The sequence below is a fragment of the Pinus tabuliformis genome, chromosome 2_2, assembly GCF_031772625.1.
Source record: "Pinus tabuliformis cultivar Carrire ecotype Pingquan chromosome 2_2, CPIR1, whole genome shotgun sequence".
NCBI lineage: Eukaryota > Viridiplantae > Streptophyta > Pinopsida > Pinales > Pinaceae > Pinus > Pinus tabuliformis.
In genome coordinates, this window is record NC_142300.1 from 30,292,462 (window position 1) to 30,316,280 (window position 23,819).

Below are 23,819 nucleotides of genomic sequence, written 5' to 3' on the forward strand. Positions count from 1 at the left end.
AACTGCTAGGTCAACTGCACCATCCCAGTTGTAGTCAACCGGCATACATGGGAAATGATAGGTGGTCCCTCCCGAATCCCAATGCCATTCGGGGCTTCCAGCATCCCTAGTGCCTGGAAACTCCTGTTGAGCTCCACCTGGGTCCACTACCATCTCCATAGTCCACTCCACTGGGTACCAACTCAAAATCTCTCGCCACCGAACCCAAGAGGGATTGAATGCACAAACTCCCTCACATAGAACAACCCCATCATGTGGGTGTTGCACTCTGTGCAACTCAGGATGTCTCATCTTGTTATCCTGGTCAATACATATAATCTGACTAGGTATCTTTGTCTCCCTCTGTCAAATGGGCCAAGGTAACCTAACAGTGCTACTAGCCCCATCTCCCTCTGTCCAATGGGCCAAGGTAACCTAACAGTGCTACCAGACTCCTTGGCCAAAATCCACAAAAACCTAGAAATGGTTTGGCCCAATTTGGATTTCCCAAAATCGACCCCCAAAGGCACTATTTAATCCCCAGTAATTCTACAGTGTATACTACAAAGATTCAACATAAAACCCCATCTTTGGTGCTTAGAAAATTATGAAACTTTAAATTTTGGATCCTTTTCAAAAACCCTGAAAAACCCAAAAAGAATTTTGGATGGTTTAGAATTTTGATTTTCGACCCCCTTGGAGCCTCACCTTAACTTTAGCTGCCAATTTAGAATTGTTGGAAAATGCCTATAAATACACCTGAAAACTTCTCCAAAATGCTTAATTCACCCATTCTATCCAATCCCTAACACCTCAAATGATCTCTTGGCCCAACTCAGCTGCTCCCAAGTACCACGAAAATCTGTTGTGTGGCCTCTACGTTGTCCCCTAGCCCAACAGTTCGAATTGCTAGAATGTTGGCTCAGCTAGCTATAAAACCCAACAAGAACATTGGTCTAATGTTGCTACCTCAGCTCCCCAATACTCAAACAAGAAATCAGATCTCTTTTTGCCTCAATCTCCCTCTGTGTGTTTCCCGGTTGCCCAGAAATACACACTCCTTGCTCTGCACTAGTTGGTGGTGCTATGTCACTTCCCCGGAACTCCTTAAATCCTTGTAGAACTACCTCTCTAGGGTGGGCATGGATGGTCCCCCGAAGTAGAGTTTGAATCTCCCACTTGAGAGATTCGTGGCTAAACAACTGGTTGACTTAGCTAAACAACAAAGTGAACAATCAAGTGATTTTGTTTGCAAGATGTATGAATGAATCCAAAAATGAGAGTTTCTTCCTCCTTATAACTCCTTGGGCCTCCCTTGCCTCATGTGGATCCCTCCATCCACATATTCGACTTTCCCTCCAAGCTATTCGAATGGGCCAATTCAAATTCCCATGTAGGTGGCCCCCACATTCCACTAGCAACCAAATGAATTGCCTCCTAAGTCCCTAAGTAAAAAATGATGGGTTCTCTTCCTTAGCCAAAATTGTGAAAAATTGTGTAGAAACACCCTGTTACAAATGTGTTTGAGAAGGGACATGATAGTCCTCCCCTCCCAAATGTTTCTTGCCATCAACCAACCTCAGAGACGGGTGCTCTAATATGTGCTCACCCTCTTAGGTGGCGTCCTCATCCGACAAGTTCTTCCAATGCTCTAAAAATCGCTTGTCCTCAAGCAATGCCTGAACAAGCATCCTCTCTAATTGTTGCTCCTCACTTTCACTGCAACATGTGTTAGGGTCCCAGATGTGCCACTGAATCGTCCCTAGCCTCAACACTGTCCTGATATGAAAGAGTCCTTCAATACCAGGATCCTAGGCCATCTTGTCCAACATGAAGCTCCCCTCGCTCCACTCACTATCCTACCCGGTGCAAGTACCAGAAGTCCCTTGCTTCATCAGTGACTCACTAAATCCCAATGCAAGATTTGTATGATCTCCCCCTACAGTAGCCAGCACATCCCTAAAAGTTATTGAGCTTTGAAGAGTTGTGATGCCCTAGTTCCCTGCTAGTCCGAGAGTGGTGCCATCATGTTGTCGTTGCGCTACTCTGACTATGTCATACTCCCCATCGTGCGCAGACAATATCCTACTCTCCTGGAACTTGATGGTGGAATACTGAAAGAGGTGATACACATCCTGCCTGGTCATCTCCATGGCACCAAGGCCTACCCATCCAAATCTAACTGCGAACCTATGCAACAATAGAGAATGTATACCTCCCCATATGATGAAACCCTATGTGAACCCCCATTTGTCATCCCAAGAGCGAACTATATCACTCTCTACCACGAATCTGCTCGTCACGAGTGATCTATCAATCAACTGAATCCCTGCATCCCATAGGCAAACCTGTTGTGGCATAGCCTTGACAACTGATGGAATCCCTTTGGTCCTCATCTCTAGTCCCTGCATGCCACCCATATATAGGCACTGTATATCATGAACTAATCTGAGGCATGCTAAACTGTCCGGTGCCTTCCATTGTGTAGTATTGATGACTCCTGGAAACCATGTGTGCCAAATAGTGTTGGCTTATAGGGGCCTGACCCAGGTTCAGAGATGAGTTAGCCAAACAAATCCTGGTACTACTGGGCCTTTCGGCAACAGTCCACGGAGCGTGGACTGAGGTCTCACCCGAAGTAGTATGGGAGGGTGCTAGAACCAGGTTTCTGCACCTTAGAGATGTTTGATGCTTTTTAGTGGTCTGTGTTTTGACTTTGTGTGCACGTCGCTACGCGCACCTAGCAGTACCTCGCAGCTTGTGATCCTGCCTTCGTGCAGCCCTGTTCGAGGCGCGATCTACGTTATTACCCAATTTCCTTACCATTATCCTGACATTATCCGATTACTTAACTTATCTATATGAGCCCAATTATACTTAACAGTGTTCAACATTCATATAAGTGCGTGCGATAAAAAAAAAATATAAATGCATAGAAAGTAATACAAAAGCAAATACACAGTATTTGGAATCAAAATTCTCTTTATTATTCTTCTTCTTGGGTTACCGACTCGACTCTGCCCTACGCACTCAGCTGCAGGGGTCCACGCATTCAGTTGCAACTCTACTAGGCCTCTGCGCACTCAGCTTCAGAGCCTCTTCCTACTACTACGACCCGAGACACTTAGACTTCTTCTTTATCCGCTATCTTCTAGACTTCCTTCATTTTCCATCTATCTCCAATTATCTTTACAACTTAGAGTCTCACTCTATTTATACAATCCCATGGTTTGTGGACCATGGGTAGGCCAACATGACATTACATTACATTACAAAACTTAGGGTAGACAACCCTATGACTCCATGTACATTTCGCGCTCCACACCCGTAATTCGCTGAGTCTTACAACATTATTTGACCAAAACTTGGGCTTTGAGCCCCAAAACATGTTGTGGGAGGATTACATGCCCAACAGGCCCCCAACACAAACATTGTGACTCGCCCTCAAATCACTCTGTTGGCGCGGCGATCTTGGCGCGGATTCCCTCCAACTGGTCCCACACAGCCTAAATGTCTGCAGCGCACTGCGCTGCTGCCTGTTGAACCTGTTGCATTCTTGCTTCTAAACCCTCTATGTCTGAATTGTGTCCTTACATTTGAACTGGTGTCTATTGCGTATGATTATAGTCCCGCGCCCTTGTCCGGCTCCTTGGGTTGCGAAGATTGTGCTTTGGCCGGTTAGTCAGATAGCCGACCCACTCGTGTAGGGCTTCAGGCAACTAACGTTTACTTTTCTTGGGAAGGGTTCTCCATTTAGTTTGACTAACTGGAACGCGCCTCCCTCTATGACCTCCTTAACTACATATGGTCCCAGCTAGTGCATTCTGAATTTTCCCTGGATTTTTTCAAACTTACTGTCATATAGCAGCACTAAGTCGTTTACCTTAAAGGTGCGCAACTTGATATGGTGGTCGTGTCAAGCCTTTTCATGCTGCTTTTGTACCTTCTGATGAAATCCAGCCAGAAACCGTTCTTCCTCGAGTTCTTCTAATTGCGCGAGCCTTTCTTCCAAGGCTTCGCGGTCCATCATGCCTATGAGCACTGCTATTCATAGACTAGGTACGATGTATTCCATCGACATGACAACTTTTGTGCCATAGACTAATCGGAAAGGTGTATGTCCCATCAATTTCTTGCACATTGTCCTATAAGCCCATAGTATGATAGGTACGCGTAGGTCCCAGTCGTTTCGCTTGCAAACTTTGGTTAGCGCAGTCTCCAGTATTTTGTTGAATGCCTCTATAGTCCCAGTAGCTTGTGGGTGGTACGGTGTACTTTTCTGATGATACACCTAGACCTATTCTGTGATTACATTGATGGTTTCATTCAGGAAATGTGTTCCGTGATCACTCATTAAGATTTTTGGACAACCAAATTGGGTCAACACGTTTTCAAACAAAAAATTCGCAACCATAGCAGTCGTGCAGTCTTTGACCAGATGCACTTCTGCCCATTGTGTCACATACTCTGTCATGATGATGATGTAGTGCGCGCCTGTCTTTCCTTGAGGTTTGATCGGTCCCACAAAGTCGATTGCCCATTTTTCGAATGGCTGCAGTGTCATTTGTGGATTTAATGGCATCTCATCCCTCCATGATGGTTTTCCAGTCCTTTGACATATATCGTATGCCTTACAATGTGCTTTCGCATCTTGGTGCAGGGTTGGCCACCATAACCCTACGTGAAGAATATTTTGTGTGGTCGTGCATCCTGCATAGTGTCCTCTTGTAGTGCCCCCATGTGCTTCCGCGAGGATCTAACCTCGTTCAAATTCAGGTATGTATCTTCACAATATCTCATCATTGCCCATTTTGTATAGGTTCCCCACGATGACAAAAAATTCCACGGCGTGCACCAACAATTCCTTTTTCTGTTGGATTGAGTATTCCTTCGACACAATCCCGATTGTTAGAAAATGAATTATATCCTCGAAGTGTCCATCTGCGACGTGCACTACAAAGAGTTGTGCATCAGGTAGTCCCTCCTCCAAATTCGTTGGTTCCTTGCCCATCTCAATTCATGACAAATGATTTGGTCCTGCGTTCAGATGTCCTTGCTTGACTATGACCTCAAAATCATATTCTTGGAACAGTAAGAGCCATTTGCATATGCGCCCCCCCAACACAGGCTTATTCACCTAGTATTTCAAAGCGAAATGGTCGGTATACATCTTGAAATGTCCTCTGAGTAAATAGTGTCGGTATTTTTGGAGCGCGTACACCATTGCAAACCCCTCATGCTCGGTGGTGGAATAGTTCTTTTCTGCTTTGGACAATCTCCAACTTGCAAACATGATCGAGTGATCCATGCCCTCCATGCCCTCCTGTGTGAGTACTGCTCCTAGCACAAAACACGACGCATCAACATGTACATGAAATTCCACATCCCATTTTGGGAAGACCGGGATTGGAGCAGAGGCCAATTTCCCCTTTAGGACATCCAAAATCTTCATGCAATCATCATTATAGCAATATGTAACATCCTTTTTCAATAGCTTTTCCATTGGTGTTATTATTTGGGCATAACTTTTGATGAACTTCCTATAGTATCTGGTGTGTCCCAAGGTAGCGCGCAGTTGTTTAACACTTCGTGATGCTTCCAAATTTAGAATAACGACAATCTTCGCAGGGTCCACCATCAGTCCTTGTTTGCAGACCACATGTCCCAACAGGTTTCCAAAGGGAACAAGGAATGTGCACTTCTTAAGGTTCAGTGCAATTTGGTGTCAGCGGCAAGTATCCAGCATCAAGCATAAGCTTGCTACATGGTGCTTAACTAATCCAAAGACAGTCCAATCATCCAGATAGACCTCCAAGAACTTGTGGATGTATTCTTTGAACGTAGCCACAACGATGTGCGAAAATATGGTTGGTGCATTCTTCAGTCCAAACGACATAATGGTGTATTGAAAGCAGCCCCATTCTGTTGTGAAGGTTGTTTTTCTCCTGTCTTTTGGTGCGATCTTGATCTGATGGTACCCTGAGAACCCATCCGTGAATGAGTAGGCTTCCTGACCACCAATGTTCTCCAGTACTTCATCTGTGAATGGTGTCGGGAATGGATCATGTACATAGGCGTCGTTCAGCTTCCTGAGGTCCACGCATATTCTTATTTCACCCTTCTGCTTTTTCTCCTATACTACCATAGGACTCACCCAGTCGGATTCTTCCACAGGCTCAATAATTTCGGTTGCGAACATTTTGTCTAATTCTTTGCAGACCTTTTCTTTATATTTCGGATTCAAGTGGTAAGGCCGCTGCTTAACTGGCTCCGCGTTAGGTTTTAGGGTGATCTTCATCATCCCTAAGTCGCCAACGATCCCTTTTAAGTCTGTAATTTTGTTCGGGAACAAGTCTTGGTATTCATAGAGTAACTCAGCGACCTTATCCACCGTGGCATCATCCCAATAGTCCCCAAGCATTGCATACTTCGGATCCGCCTCCGTTCCAATGTTTACCTGCTTTGTTTTTAGCGGTGCGGTGATGTCGGGGTCCTCAAGTGATGGTCCTCGAATCTCGCAACAACCTTCTGTTTCTGAAATGTTAATATTTCGTGGGTCCTCATCATCCTCCTCAACATTTACATTGTAACACTCTAGCATGCAGCTCAGTTTTGTCTCCCATTTTAGTTGAAGTACTTCCATTGGCTCATGGGGTATTTTGAAGATAGCCACTTTTACTGCCTATAGCCATCGTCAACAGTATCCAACCAATGATCTTCAAACGTGAAAGTTAACAGAAATCCCTCGTGCTAGACATCCCATTTGCTCGTACCATGGCAAAGCTCCATCTCAGTATACCAATTCATGGGTATGACATCCAGGGTATGATAGAATAAGTGTACCCATTCAGGCTGTGGCTCTTCCCCATAGACCTTGGTCCATTTCGTAAGGTGTGTACATAGATCATCTCGTCTGTCATATTTCTCTACTAGCCATATCTGCAGTTTCCCAAATCATAGGCGCATCATCCTTTTACATCAACGCCAGTCCTCAAAACTTCCCTGATGTGTACCCCACCACCTTACGGGCGTTGTGTGCAGTGCCCATTTCAAAGCATCGAATTGCTACTGTTCTAGTACTACACTTTCAAATCTGTTTAGGAATTCATCTATCACTATCAACCCATCATACGTAGGTAGATCCCTTGCCTCTATTGTCATGTAGCGTAGTGATCTAACCATCATGTTGCAATTAAGCATTTTTACTTTGTGCAACCGATTCTTCCATCGCTCTACTTCTTTGTCTGAATCTGAAGTGCAGGAGCTTTTGTGCTCCCATGAAATCCTTCCATCTGTAGTCGGATTCACCCAATCCTATTCTTATGCAGTTATCTTGTAGATGTAATTGATATCGTCATCACTATCATCGTCGCGCATTGGTTCAGTGTATCGTGCTCCTTCGGCTGGATCTAGCGGTACTACTACACGTAGTGACTTTTTCTCAAAAATCATTTTGTGCTTCTTCAGGTTTATGACTCTATTCATATCGAAGGCCCAGTCTATTCCTAGTAGCGTAGGATAGGGATTGTTGTCATCAACAATCTCTATCACTTCAAAATCCGCCTGCGTGCTCGCACCTTCAATATCCACCATTACCCCTTGCAATATTCGCATGGGAAAGATCTTCTTTTGATTCCCCATTTGCAACTGAATAGGAGACCATTGTAGCGCAGGTCTGCCCATGCATTCCCATGTTTGTTTTGGCAGTACATTCACATCTGATCCGAGATCCAGGATTACCTGATCCATTTCATACTCACCGATTTGCGCAGTCAACCTCATTTCTGTTGCTATGCGCAATGCATGCTTTCCAAGTTTCTAGACCACGCGCAGTTCTCCTGACCCTGCACACCTAGTGATAAGTTCCTGTAGCCCTTTTACTACCTTGCTGTCGCGTAACAATTTCATGCATGTCTCCAGAAAGGTATTGAGAATTGAAGGATCCATCCCTAGTTCTTTTTGATCCTTACTACCTGAAGTGGAGGCCTCCGTGAAGCTCTTCTTAGCTTCCATGAATGTTTCCTTCACACGTTCTAAATCAAATTCGAGTTCCTTTGTAGGAGCCTTGCGAACCAACGCACTTTATTCTGACTACTTACCTTTATCATCGCCAGTGGTCATACCGCTCCTGAGCATCATGTTTACATTCGGGTCTTCTTCGCGCAGTTCAGACCTCATCATCTACAAATTCTGAGTCGGAGGAGGCTGGAGTGCCCCTTTTTCGCGCAGCCTTGCTATCAATGTAGGGCAGTCTTCGACCTCATAATCAAACTGAGTATAGTACAAACATGATGTCCTTGTTGGGTTTGTACAATCGCGGGCATAGTGCCCTTGCCCTCCGCAATTGTAACAAATTAGTTGTCTGCGACCCCTTCCTGGACCCATTCCACCTCGACCTCGTCCGCACCTCTAAAATCTAGCGTGCGCCATTCCTATATTTGGGTCGAGGGCTGGTGTTTCGGTTTGCACCCTGTAGGCAGGAGTCCGATCCACCATTAGTTCGTAGCTTCTACAGGTGCATTCATCATGGCCTACCGACCTGCAGAAATTACAAAACAATTGTTGGGATGTCTACGTATACTTTTGCAATAGATGACAATTATCTATAGTGTGTTTTCCTCCTATCTGATAGATCGCACACCATAGTGTAGGCACCATGCTTGGTCCTACTTGTGCCTCAGGTCTTAGTGGCATCAGCCCTCCCCCCGCCAAGTAATTTGCGAACACTGGACAGTGGTCCTTGTCATGCCCCTGGCCTTTGCATTTTATGCACCATACCTCCTCGCATGCCTCTAGCCGAGGTGTCCTATCCTGTTTCAAACTCTGCATCTCTAGACATAGATTTTGCAATTGCGCGTGGATTTGTTGGACTCCTAGACTAGGGTCTTGTATAGGGGTCTCATGCAATCTCATTGCCATCTCCAAAGCTTCGGCCTGGGTGGAAAGTTTTTGTTGTGACAGCTCCATCCTTAAATGTGGTGTTAGTGGTGCTACAAACCATGTGTGGTGATTTCCATCTGTCAAATTCATGTTGGCTTCGCAAATCATACCCTTCAGTCTTTGTTCCAGATCCCACGGGGTCTCTCCCGGGAGCATCGCAATCTCCTTAAACTCGATAATTGATTGTGTCTCTGACTTTGGCCTGCTAAATTCCCTATTCAACGCTTTCTGGATTTCTACGATTCCTACATTTGGATCATCATTAGAATGATTAATGTACCATGTTAATGCGCGATCCTGCAACGCACTTACCAGCGTAGCCTTCTTGATATTTTCATCCACGACGCCTTGTGCTTCCCATACCACCGTTACCACGAACCAAAATTGGTCCGGGTCTTCATTCCCTAGTCCTCTGAATACTGGTACTTTGATCGCACTCGCCATACTGAACTGCGATGGTGGGGTGGGTGGAGATGGAGGTGAGGAGGGTGAGACGAGTGACGGTGTAGGTGGAGGTGGTAAGCGTGGAATTCATTGCCTTATCAGATTGACCGCGCTTCTCAGAGAAACTTTCGTGAGCTCTTCCTTGCTTTCTCGCGAGGGTGAAATTAAGGGACTGGATTCTAATTCTTCACTACCTCTACTTCTGTAGATCTTCCCACTTCGCATAGTCCCAAACATTAATTTATTCACATAACCCACTTTTCACACAATATCTTAGTCCAAATGTTCAAAGATTTAATATACTTACCTCGCGGTTCTTTGAGGAAGTGTCACTCCGCCTCACTGTAGCTGACGGTTGTATCTACCATGAACTCAGTGATAAATCCTCCTATAATTCGATCGAGCCAATGGTCCATAGCTTGCGCGATCTTATCTCCTGACGCTTCTGGTCTGAGCACTAATTCCGGAGTCCACACGATTTGTTTGTCAAGCCTACACCTTCCTTGACTATTTGCTAGCTTTGCGATCCACTCTTACAGCTCAAAAGGAAAGGATGCAAAGAAAATTTCATGGATTCCGTATATAAGTAGCACTCCAACCACTGTTCCTTAGATACTCGCGGATTCCTGTTTTCCTGCACTGCAAACTCATGAATATTCTTGTCCAACCACCCTTCAATTTCTTTATTTTTTGGATTCCAGCGACATTAGACATCCGTTATGCAGATCCTAGTCTCGACAATGGAACCATTTGTTGTCTTATAGGGGCCTGTCCCAGGTTCAGAGATGATTTAGGCAAACAAATCCCGTTACTACTGGCCCTTTTGGCAATAGTCCATGGAGCACGAACTAAGGTCTTACCCGAAGTAGTATGGGAGGGTGCTAGAACCAGGTTTCCACACCCTAGAGATATTTGATGCTTTTCAGTGGTCCGCGTTTTGACCGTGTGCGCACCTATCAATACCTCAATGCTTCCTTCGCGCAACCCTGTTCGAGGCATGATCCATGTTATTACCCGAGTTCCTTACTATTACCCTGACATTATCCAATTACTTAACTTGTCTGTATGAACCCAATTATACTTAATAGTGTTCAACATTCATATAAGTGCACGCGATCAACGAAACAAGATAAATGCATAGAAAGTAATACAAAAGCAGATACACAGTATTTGGAATCAACCTTCTCTTTATTCCTCTTCTTCTTGGGTTACAAACTCAACTCCGCCCTGCGCACTCAGTTGCAGAGCCTCTTCCTACTACTATGACCCGAGACACTTAGAATTCTTCTCTATCCGCTATCTTCTAGACTTCCTTCATTTTCCACCTATCTCCAGTTATCTTTACAACTTAAAACCTCACTCTATTTATACAATCCCATGGCCACGGACCATGGGTAGGTTGACATGACATTACAATACATTAAAAAACTTAGGGCGAACAACCCTATGACTCAATGTAAATTTCGCGCTCCGCTCCCGCAATTCACGGAGTCTTACAACATTATTTGACCAAAATTGGGCTTTGAGCCCCAAAACATGTTGTGGCGGGATTCCATGCCCAACAAATAGATACCCCCTAAATGCAACCAATAGATGGGTATCTAATACGCGAAATCGACTCAATGTATGCAGATCCATCCTCCTCCCGCTAACCATCACCATTGGTTCAAATACCCACCCCCTGGAGAATGTGTCAATACAATGTCGGGAACCCAGATACATACTGGAGAACTATCTCATCTGTACAAAGTATCCTCTGCTCATGCATGTTCCAGACATGCCCTGTCAAAAGAGTGAAACATGTATCCCTTGTGACCAGCTCCCCAGGCCTAGGATCAGTGATGAATGATATGGCATCCCTATCGGTGATCACCTCATCCCTCAACCTGTGGTTGTCAACTTATGCACTAAATCGATGCCCTTGTTGAGAAGTATCCCCTCTATCACACTAAGTGTCATCCAAATATCTTGGGTTGGCTCCTCGTCCCCTGCTGCTCGTGCCTAAAGTGTCAAAGGAAAACAACCAGATTGTTTATTCCTGTAAGTGACGTAGAAGAGGGTTAGGAGTGTGAGTCCCCACAGATACCATCAAGTATCGCTCATTTGTGTCCCCATCGATCCTGGGTGAACTACACCAAAAGGTATGCCCGGTATCTCCGTCCATGGGTGTCCCTAGAGGCAACACTCCAAGACATCGTTGTGTAGCACCATACGCCTCTACATACCACCGATCATCCCAGTACTCTTGGACATGCCACTGTACATCGTGGCCTACCCTTGTACACTACTGGATACCCTTGGCTGCAGCTATACCATCTTGTATCGTCCTTCTTCCTACCTGTGTCACTGCACCTGTCACTCCTCGCATGTACTCACTGCAATGTGAGGCACTCCCACTCCGCAACGCAGTCCAACACACTATAGGACACCACCATGCATCTCCATGCCCACCTGTAGACCATTGCTCAACGCTAGATGCTCCCACACATCCTTTGATATGATGGCCTAAAAATATGTCTCTACATGTCAAGCCACACCTGATCAGTATCATCACCTCCACCATCGCATCATTGTCCCCGCCATTGAACATATCTTCCCTCAAAATCCCCCCCAAGGGATCTGAGAAGTGACTCTCCCTATTTGTCAGTAGTGATGCCACCACTACTCTGCTCCTCTACATCCTTTGTGCCCCACATAAAAGTGAAGAGCCCCAAACTCCATGCAAGGCACTGTTTGGTGGCTTGCTAATGCTACCTCCTCCAAGAAACTCCTTCCAAAGTATGTTGATCACCCAGTGATCCCATGTACAAATTCCATACCAAGAAAACCAAAAGAGCCTGTCCATGAATTTCTCGGCCACTAGTGCTAACCGATACTCCCCTAGTGAATGTGCATGCTCAACTACTAGGTCAAATGCACCATCCCGGTTGTAGTCAATCGACATACATGGGAAATGATAGGTGGTCCCTCCCAAATCCCAATGCCATTCGGGGCTTCCAGCATCCCCAGTGCTTGGAAACTCCTGTTGAGCTCCACCTGGGTCCACTACCATCTCCATAGTCCACTCCACTGGGTACCAAATTAGAATCTCTTGCCACCCAACCCCAAGAGAGGGATCAAGTGCACGAACTCCCTCACATAGAACAACCCCATCATGTGGGTGTTGCACTCTGTGAAACTTAGGTCGTCTCATCTTGCTATCCTGGTCAATACATACAATTTGACTAGGTATCTTTGTCTCCCTCTGTCCAATGGGCCAAGGTAACCTAACTGTGCTACGAACCCCATCTACATATGCCCAAAGAGGGATGCTCTCATGCTCCACGTGCACTCTAGCTGCATTAGTAGGGAATCCAACTACTCCCCAACATGAGTCAATTTGGCCATGGACTCGGCACAAACTTCTCTCATGCCCTCCAGCTCCTCGTTTTTCTGCAGAATTGCCTCTCGCACAAACACAACCTTCCTTTTTAATGCTAGAAGGCCAGCTTGAAACTAATGGACCTGTGATGGGCATCTATCCCCTGTAAACTAGATCATGACTCTAGATACCTCAACAATTGTTGGCATCTCGTCTAGGGATGACACCCCCTCAACAAATGGCTCTATGCGAGTAGGCTCTATCCTCTCCACCAGGGTGTCAACTAGGGCTATCAAAGAGGTCTCTAATAAAGGTGACTCCTACGCCACACCAGGTATATTGATGTTCTCCTCACCATATTGTGGGATCTCAACACCATGACCAACCTCCTCCTTAGGCTCCTGATATATAAAGCTAGGTCTCCACCAAAAAAAACGCCCCCTAGTCTCACCTTCTAACCGACTTTTTCTCGTCTGCTCCTTTTCAAGAGATCTGGTGCCCTAGTATGGTCGATTTTCCCCACACAATGTAGATGGATGCACCCCCACAGCCTACTCACCTCTAACATCTTTGTTGTAAGGGTGAGGATGGTTTTGGTATGTCATCCTCGTCAACTAGGCCAAACTCTCATCGTCCCAATGGATTCTACCCAGAATTTATGCATACTGGATTTCCCTTGAGCCATGGGTTTGTCTCTGGTTTCACCCGTCACTATGCACTCATGCCCAAAGCTTCCGTGCTCTTCTGACTAATTTCCCACAACTGGGCCAAGATCATGCTCTGATACCACTATAATGATCCTTAATAGGAATACAAGTGATAACAAGCAAATAATACATGCAAAAAATTACAAAAACGAAATATTCAACAAACACCCATATAAAAGCTGCAAATGGAGAACTTCTGAGCCATTTTATTATATTTATGCAAGTCAAATACAATAGATGATGGAATGGCGCACCTGTTCTTGTCTGAAAGGGCAAGCAAGACCAAACCCAGGTAGGAAAATGGTTGATTTGAAGGTTTCCTAGCTGCTGCACCAATCTGCACTGCACTGCCCAGAAACCACTGCTCTACTAAAGTTCAAATGGCTGGAAGGTGCACTGAAACTACCCAGAAATTTATATGCCTTTAACCTTGGACTCCTTCGCTAAAACCCAGAAAAACTCAGAAAGTATTTTGGCTGGTTTAGACTTATGATTTTAGACCCCCTTGGAGCCTCACTGTCATGGGGAAAGAGTCAATTTTGCGGACAAAACCGACCTCCCTAGAAGCTAAGGCTTTCTAGTGACAAACAAAACAATCAAGCACTATCTTTCCCTAAATATGCATTTAAAATACAAGCAACCAGGTGTTTAAAGCATACCTTTAGTCCAACGCTGTTTGTAGCAGCTAAGCCTCTCTGATCCAGATGATCTCTTCCTTCTCCTTGAAGCCTGCATTCACTAACAAGAAAACGATTACAAAGCACCTGAATAACTCATATAATAAAACATATTCATCATAAATACCAAGGAGTATATGAAACAAATTATATATAACAACTTGTTGAGAAAAATGAACTTAATTGTATTAATTGGAAACAAAAGAAACCATTACAACCAGTGCCTTGGTGTTGTGCAGGTCCCTCCCAGGGTCCAGCAAGAGTTCTCCTTTACTTTGATCAGCTCACCCACTTCCAAATGAAGCTAAGAAAGGATTGGAATCTCTCCTCTCAAGCTCTAAAAGGGAGTCATAATTTCAGCAGCATCTACCCTTAGGAATGTTCAGCTTTCAACCTCCCCTCCCTCTGGCCCAATGCCTGTATTTATAATGCTTTGGAGGAAGTTAATCAGGTCCACCATCAATGGGATAAGCCCCTCTTTCAATGGGATATCTCCCCTCTTGATGGGATAAGTTCCTCTTTCTTTGGGATGCATGAACCATCTGGAGGCGCTCAATCCACGTCAAACCATCTTCTAGAATGCTCTAGATTCGACCACAAGTAACTTTTTTGAAGTAAAACTTGCGTCTTTTGACCTTTACAGGAGTACGCACCCACCCCTTTACAGACAGAGCGTACAAGTACGCAGGTATTATGAACTTGAGGTGCGTATACGTAGGTAAGGGTAAGAGAAACTGCGTAACCAGAGTTATATTGACTTTTAAGGACTTTCTCTCTTTCTTGGAGTTTGATATGAGGAGCAGAGGTATAAGACTTGCCAAGGAGGACAGTATGACAATTGGTGGAGCCATACTGACTGCAAATAGTCATGGTGACAAATTTTAGTGTAACAGATTGCCCCCTAAAGTGCGAAGCCTGTAGTAGATTAGGGTTTCATATCATCTAGGAAGGGTGAAGCACTTTATCATTTCAAGGATTATCTTGTGGAGAGCCCAGTCGGAACCTGCAAATATTCAACACAAAATACATATATAAGATCATATCATTGCTGAGGTAGGCATTCCCATACTTAGATTGAAAACTTTAACTAACAAACTAACTACTGCTCTGATACAGGAATGATTTCGCAGTAAATCATAATCATAGACTCATGTAGACACAGTATGGACGCAACCATCTGTTTATGATTAGTCTACTATATAATGAATACAAAACTCCTCGCAGCCTGGATGGTGGAAACTAGATCCAGGGTCTTCATTTCTACTTCCCAAAATAGTACGATTCTATCCATGCGAATAAATGAGTTGATGTCGAACATGGTAGAAACCACTTGATTACCAATCGTTGATGTAAACTGTTAACAAGTGTGAGAGAGACCATCAGTGATGTCAATGGTTCTCAAAGTACCCAGTACAATCCATGAGATGTGAATAAATGTGTTGATGTCGAACATATCATGGAATCCTTCGATCGAAAGTCAATGATGTGAACTATCATCAAAGGCGAGAAACCTGCCATTGAGGCATGTAGATTTCAAGGTACTGACGATTCCTAGATCATCTTTCTAGATAATGTGCTGATGTCGATAGAAAGTGATCTGTTGCAGGCAAACCCACAACACGAAATCATAAATCAAGTTGAAGAAATGTAGCTGTAAGTACTGACTCAGGGATGGTCAAGATGGATGACAGGTATTTTGCAGATGAATGGTTTATGTGCAGTGACCTCTTGAACACATAACGACACAACAGATGGCTTGGTGACGAGTGACCCAAAGTTAATACCCAGAAACCGGCTGAAGATTTTCAATGTGGTTTGATCAACTTTAAGGCAAAGGATTTCCCAACCCAGGTGAATGAAAAGTGTCGTGTTCAAGAGTGGTGATAAGGTTTTTCTAAGACGAAGGATAACAAATAGGCTCATTTTTCTCTCTTTTCCCCCACCATTTCTGGCAAGTACCTCTTTATTTTTTACAAGCTTGAGGAGGATAACATTTGCTTGATTATAAGCTCATCCTTCAGATGAGTCCAACTTAGTTTAGATTCGAACCCTAAGAAGGAGTGGTCCGTTCCTGTTTGTAATCGAACAGGTCCTTTACTGTGAAATTTTAATGAGTCCAGTATAGGAGAAACTCGGTGTTTTTCAATTTTAGAGAGTCTGAAAAATTTAAGAAGACTCCAGGGTTGACCTTTTTCGTAAATTTGTGTCTCCCAAGCCCGAAAAAGTATAAAATAATACTTGAGAGAACCGCTTGATCTTTATGACCAAGGAGTACTTTCATAATTAGTGTCTTTGACCTGAAAAGTAAAAAGCGATCAAGGACACGTCGTTTTATTTCCAATATCGAATTTGAAACGACAAAAATCTGGCAATCTTTTCATGTTTTTACGGTCAGAAAAGGGCTATAAGAGGACCGTCTTTTAATTTCGTTTTAACGAGTGTAAAAGAAACACTCGGCAATCTTTTCATGTTTTAGGAGTCAGAAAAGGGCTTAAAGATGACTCTGATGTTTTTGTTTGTGAAAAATGACAATTTTCCCTGAAAATCCTTTATCCTGCACAAAAACCAACACATTACTCATACCTGTTTAAAGATAGATAAAAATACTTTGAAAAATACCTTTTCATGGTGAAAAATAAACAAATTTACCATTTATTTACTCAAAAAACCTATAAAAAGGGCTTTTACCAATTCATTTTTACCATTTTACTGTCGAGGAGAGAAAAAGGGCTTTTGGCAAGAAACTTTCCGTAGCCATTGTGGAGAATCCGACCGTCGAAATCGAACGCCGTCTCTTTCAGGTATTCTACAACATCCTCCTCTTCATTTTCATCCGTTTAGAATTTGTTTTTAGGCCCTAGATTTCATTTTTTGGAGGCTTTGGGGTTTCAAGATCCGCCTTTCAGGGTACGCAGGTGCTACACTAGGGACCTGCGTACCCCGACATTTTCTCAGTTCGGAAAATGCCGGGCGTACGCACCTTGCCTTAAGGGAACCCGCGTACCCACGCTCTATTCCTTAAGGCGGGGTGCGTACTCCGCGCAAAGGTTTTACAAACCCCAAATTCTCCAAATTGGACCAAATTTTTTTGATTTCATGGATTCTAATGGATGTTTTCTGGTGTGTAGATTGTTCACCATGCTTGATTGGCGCGAGAGAGAGCATGAAGATGTTGACTTGGCCGCCATTAATCATCAACCATCCATTGATGCTTTGAAGGCATGCGGCCTTTACAAATACTGGGTCATACCTGGCATGAGGGCCCAAGTGCGCTTTCTAGAGTGGCTGGTAAAAAGATGGAACGTTCTGGACCAGTGTTTTTACATTGGAGGGCACCAGCTCGAGATAGAGCTCGCAGATATCTACTTTCTCACTGGTTTGCCCAAGAGAGGCGAACACTTGACTCTGTTCGGGACTAGGCCGGGTGGCCAGTCCATCGCTAGTCTCCGACTAGAGTGGTGTAACACCCAGTCTCAGGAGAAGGGGATAGAGATCAAAACTATATCCCGCCTTGAACTTATGGTGATTGCTTTTATAGTTACCAGACTTTGCGGGGTTGCCGCTTTACACATTGCCACTGGATCCCAGATGCGGATGGCGATTGATTGCTATCGGGGCACCATTTTCAACTGGTGTGATGCTGTGTTGGCCAATTTAAAGGGCCAACTGACTAGAGCCAAAAACGGACAGCTAAAGACTTTTGGTTATGGGCCTTTAGTTGTGAGTTTTGGCTTAGAGAGGGTTCCGATGCTGATCCCACAACAACTCACTGTTGAGGCTGGGCTTCCCCGAGAGCCCAAACTGATGCGATGGGTTGCAGTTATGGCCCATCATCCTGATGAGGGCACGGAGGTTGTCTGATTTACTCCGGAGTACTTTCACTAGTTAGAGGACCAGGTCTTTTCTATACAGGATTTTCCTTATGCCGGAGTTGATTTTCGTGGAGATCCGGACATGGTTCTTCCACCTGGAGAACAATGGGATGATACAGGTATTTCATTTTCACAAGTTTTTTAAATTATCTATATTTTTGTTTGTTTTTATATCGTCTCAAAACCGATAGTAATAATTTTCAAAATGCAGATGTAGGCCCACGTCGTCCAGCCAATCTCTGGCCTTTCGAGAGGAGATTACCAGTTGTAGCGGTGCCGGCCCCACAGGACGAGGCCACAGAGACTTTAGCTGAGTTGGAACAAGACCTAGAGCGTCTTACAGCAGATATACCGGAGACTACCATAGATGATATTCCTATCAGGCTTCAGCGCTATGTAGTCGGGGTCCCAGGACCTTTTAGGAGGTTCCTGTGTAGGGTGGCCCGTGTAGTGGTGTCATATAGAGATCATCACCAGTGATTGGATGGTCATTTTGTAGACACATGTGACATTTTGGTTTTTTGTACTTATCATTTTTGCCGATCATAAGGTGTTTTTTAACCTATGATCGAAGACGATGTATTTTTTGACACACTCCTATCTATATATATCATTATTACCGGCTTATCTGTTGAACATGTGTGATGAAATGTTTTTAAATTTACATGTATGATTATTGCAAATGTCTGTTTAACATTCAAGAAGCAATTGCATCTGCTAATGTATTTAAAGACCTTGGAATATGCTGATATTCAATGTAATCAAATTCACGTTCCAAGAGACGCACTCTCAAAAATAACCTTAATAACACTGGATTTATAATGGCATACACTCTATTAAGCTGTAATACAACGAGTTCAGAATCCAACCTCACTATCAAACTCCGAATCCCAAATGAAATAGATTCAGGCAATAACTCAATCACTGCACTGTACTCGGCAATGTTGTTTGTTGTTTGACCGAGGCTCACCCCATGCATAGAAACTAACTCGTCAGAGGGCGAATAGATAACCCAAGCTACGGAAGATATATTCCATGTACTACGACAAGCACCATCAGCAAATCCAATGTATGTTTGGAGAGGCATCGACATCTGCAATATCAAGAGTAAAACCAAGATAAGCCAGAATAACGACGAAAAACACACTCTCTAAGCTAAGAACACTGTCTAAACTAACAAACACACCAGCTAGAAAGAAAAACCTAACCTAAATAAAAATCTCCATACCCATCATTTAAGCATAATACCTCTTTAGGTAAAGTCCATTTCTGGGTTTACCCAAAGAGTCCCCGTCAAAGTCTACCAGCTCATACGCCCCTTTTGCTAGCTTTCGCTTAACAATATAGGGCCCATGCCACATAGAAACGAATTTTCCAGCACCTAATTTATCATTAGCTTGATCATATAATAACACTAGGTCTCCTTCTAAAAAATTTCTAGGGGTCACATTTCGATCATACTGAGCTTTCATACGTTTTGCGTGAGTCTCGATCGCCAATGCAGCATCACGTCGAGTCTCATCTAATTGAGCTAAGTATAATAAACGCTTCTCCTCTTCGGAAGTAGCTGGAAGTAACTCGATGGCCACTTGCAGTGACGGGATTTCGCATTCAATGGGTAGCACAGCTTCCAAACCATAAACTAGTTGGAAAGGAGTGAACCCTGTTGATGTTTTCACTGAGGTTTGGTACGCCCAAAGCGCTGAAAATAACATGTTGTGCCAATTCGACCGATGAATACCAATGATTCGTCAGATCATGATAACTAAAACTTTGGTGATGGACTCAACCAGACCGTTCTCTTGTGGATAATAAGGAGTTGAACTATCGTGACGCAAACCAAGCTAGCCTGTAAGTTCTGTCATCATAACATTTCGGAAATGGCGTCCATGGTCAGTGATTATCGCTTGTGGGACACCAAACCTAGCAATTATGTGATTGAACACGAAAATTGCAGCTGTCTTGCTGTCTGCCTCAAATGTAGGCATCGCCTCGGCCCACTTAGTAAAATAATCTACCGCAAGGATGATATACACATGCCCCCCGGCCGAGTGAGAGTTACATGTAATAAAATCGATACCCCATTTGGCAAAAGGACCAATGGCAATTATAGGGTGGAGAGGAGTAGGTGGAGCGCGCATCTTTCGATCAAACACCTGACAGTTGTGGCATTTTCGGACCGCAGTAATAAAATCTTTAAATAAGGACGGCCAGAAGTAGCCAGCGCGCAATATCTTTTGGGTTGTGGCATACCCAGACATATGACCGCCACACGCTCCAGAGTGACAGTCATTCAAAACCCTTTCAGCTTCCTCATGAGTTAAGCAACGTTGAAAAACCAAATCTGCCCCACGGCGATAAAGAGTATCTCCAATAATTTTGTACTATTGGGACTGGAATCGAATTTTCCGACGTTCCGACTTTGAAACTTCGGGCCGAAAGGATTGGGTCTGGAGATAGACGATGATATCCCCATACCACAGATCTAAAGTGCTGATTAGAAACAAAGATTCGTCTGCAATGGGATCCTCTGCCGCAGTTTCCGTGTCAGCACACGGGAAGTCACACATTAACTCTGCAAAAACTAAAGATTTCTTAGACTTAGATTTCTCAAACTCCAAGTCGAACTCTTGCAGGATAACAATCCATTTAGAGTACTTGCCCCCTAGCAATTGTTTAGTCAAAATGTAGATCATAGGGTTGCAATCCGAAATGACTGTAGTTTTACGGAGTAAAATGTAGTGATGAAAACGTTGGACAGCTTGAACGGCTGCCAATGCCAATTTCTCCACATGTGAATATTTTAGCTCAGTGGGATTTAACATCCGACTAAGGTAATATATCACATGTTCCGTTCCGAATTCATCTTCCTGAACTAAGACCATCCCAATGGTGGAATGAGCGGCGGCGAGGTACAAAAAGTAGTCCTGGTTGTAGTTGGGAGGATGCAGCAACGGTGCATGGGTCAACGCGTGCTTTAGTGCATCAAAAGATTTCTGAGCTATCTCATCCCAAGAGAATTGAGTGTTCTGTTTCAACAACCGTGTAAAACCCTTTGTAACCTCGGCGTAGTTAGGAATGAATCGGCGTAAAAAGTTTGCTTTCCCCTGCAAACTTTGGAGTTGGCGAAGACTCGAAGGAGGAGGCAATTTGATGATAGCTTCGACCTTCGAGGGATCAACGCGAATGCCGGCTTTCGAAACTACAAATCCCAGTAATCGACCCACTTCTATACAGAAGACACATTTGTGTGGGTTCAACCGAATACGATAATGCCTACACCTCATAAACATTGCTCGTAAATGGACATGGTGATCAGCTCGGTGTAATGAATGAGCAGGCAAATCATCGAGATACAGTTGCACAATGTGTTTGATGTCATGAAACGCATAAGACATCTCCCTTTGAAAAGTTGCTCCGGCATTCTTAAGCCCAAAAGGTAATTTGCAATAAGAAAATGTCCCCCATGGACAAATGAAAGCCGTTTTTGGTTGATCGGCAGGTAGAATATTGATTTGATTGTAACCGGAAAAACCGTCCATAAAGGAAAATATTTCACTGCCAGCACAATCATCAATTATTTGATTGATATAGGGTGTTGGGTAGTTTTCCTTTGGAAAAGCTCAATTAATGTCCCTATAATCGATGCATATTCTTATTGTTCCCTGTTTTTTGTTAACCGGAACAATATTCGATACCCAATCCGTTAACGGGATCGGATAAATGAAACCTTCTTTCAACAGCTTCTCAACTTCTGCTTTAATTGCAACCGCTTTTCGTGGGTGAATCTGACGCAAACGTTTCCGGACGGGTTTAGCGTCCGGGTAAGTCTTGATCTCATGGACAACAATCGCGGGATCAATTCCTGGCATTTCCTCATAGGACCAGGCAAACACGTCGCGAAATTCTTGAAATAGGGCCTTGTATGTCTGAATTTCGTCATCTGTACATGAGGCACCTATATGAATGTTCTCAACAATTCCAGGCTTAACTGAAATGTCAATGGGAATAGTTCGAGAAATGTTTCCCAAATTCAGCTCTGAATCAGGATGTTTCATTGGATTCTGAGCTTCTTTGACATATTCAGCTGTAAAGATTGATGAAAAATCATTTTCGAAACGATCATCCTCAGGTAAAAATGAAGATCTGTGATGGAGATCTTCCCATGGTAAATCGTCTACACACAGGACTTCACGAAGTTGCTCGTCAGGTGACACAACTTCGGGAAATGCTATTAACTCCGAGGTTGACGTGAAAAGTGATTCCTCACGGACCACATTCATTTGGTCGATTTTGGTTGAACGCGGGTCGGTAAAAGACTGCACAGCTTCATAGGCAATTTCATATGGACTCAAAGGCATAGCATCACCAAATGAGTCTATCTCAGATTCAGAAGGAACGATCTAAGGATCGTCATAAACAATGGTGTCTGATGTAATCATATGAATGGATGCAAATGAAGACAATGCGTTGATTGGAGGAAAAGGAAAAGTTCCCAGTAAACCGACATCTTTGACTAATCCTACTCCAACATCCTTGTATGGGATAGTCGTTTTACCGACATGCTGAATACTCTCTGAAGAGGCTAGGTCGGATGAAAAGTAAGCCAACTGGTCTATTGTTACAATCTTGCCATTATGTGGGAACTTTATTACTCGAAAGACAGATGAAACGACCACTGTCATAGCGTAAGACCAACTTCGACCCAAGAGAAGGTTGTAGTCTAGAGGGGCATCAACCACCTCCACATCCAGACTAACGGTTTTTCCTTCAACCCCTATAGGAAAATCCTGTAGAATGCCAAATGGATGAAACCCACGGCCATCAAAGGCCTTAAGATTTGTCGGGGATTGATTTAGTGAAGGAGAACTAAGCGATCTCCAACACTGTATCGACATAATACACGTGGAAGCTCCCTCATCAATTACAGTCCGATGAATAGGCCTGTTTTTTACTATCACTGGGATCTGGAAAGCCATTTGATGAGGCAAACGTGGTGTACTATTTTCTAGATCAAAGATTATTAGGTTCGGGTCCTAAACATCAACAGCTCCTATAGCCGACAAAAGTAATTTGCGCTGTACTGGGCATGATTGCAGCACTTCCAAAGCCGACATTGCTGAGGGAGAAACAGCTAAGTCCTCAACAATGTTATAATTTTGGGCCGCTCTCGCATGTGGATTGAAAGCAGACTTGCGAAGTATACCCTTGGCGGGCAGTTTGATTACTAAGTCCGGGTTAGGTTTCTCGATCTGTAGTGGATCGGAACCGGGAGCTGAGGTTAATGGATTAGAATGAGAAGATTTTGCTTCTTTGCCATCAACAGGACTTTTACTACCATAATCTTGTGATCGAGTCGCAATCCTTACATGAGACATCATCAATATGGGTTCTTCACTGGCACTCGAGGAAGAACCTATCATCTTACTCTCCTGCTTTGGAAATGGATCTTTCAAAACAGCAGGAGTTGGGGAACCTTTGACGATTTTCACAACCTCTGCCCGATGAGGGCAATCTCTTGTAAAATGATCCTCTTCACAAATAAGACAAGGATAACGAGGTTTGTGCTTTTCGTCATTGGTTTCTGATTTTTCAGTTTTCTCCTTTGGAGTTTTGTCTGCTTTATTCTTCTTCTTGCCTTTCTTTTTCCCACCAGATTTTGATTTAGCCATAGATGACTCTACAGCGTGAATATCAGCGGAAACTTCAGCAGAAGAATCTCCTGTCGGGGAGTCAGGCAAGGTTATAATAGGAGAAGAGTTCTTGGAAGACTTCTTCTTACTTTTAGTATTCACCATACCAATCATACCATCAGCGGCATGAGACCCCGAAGGAGCAG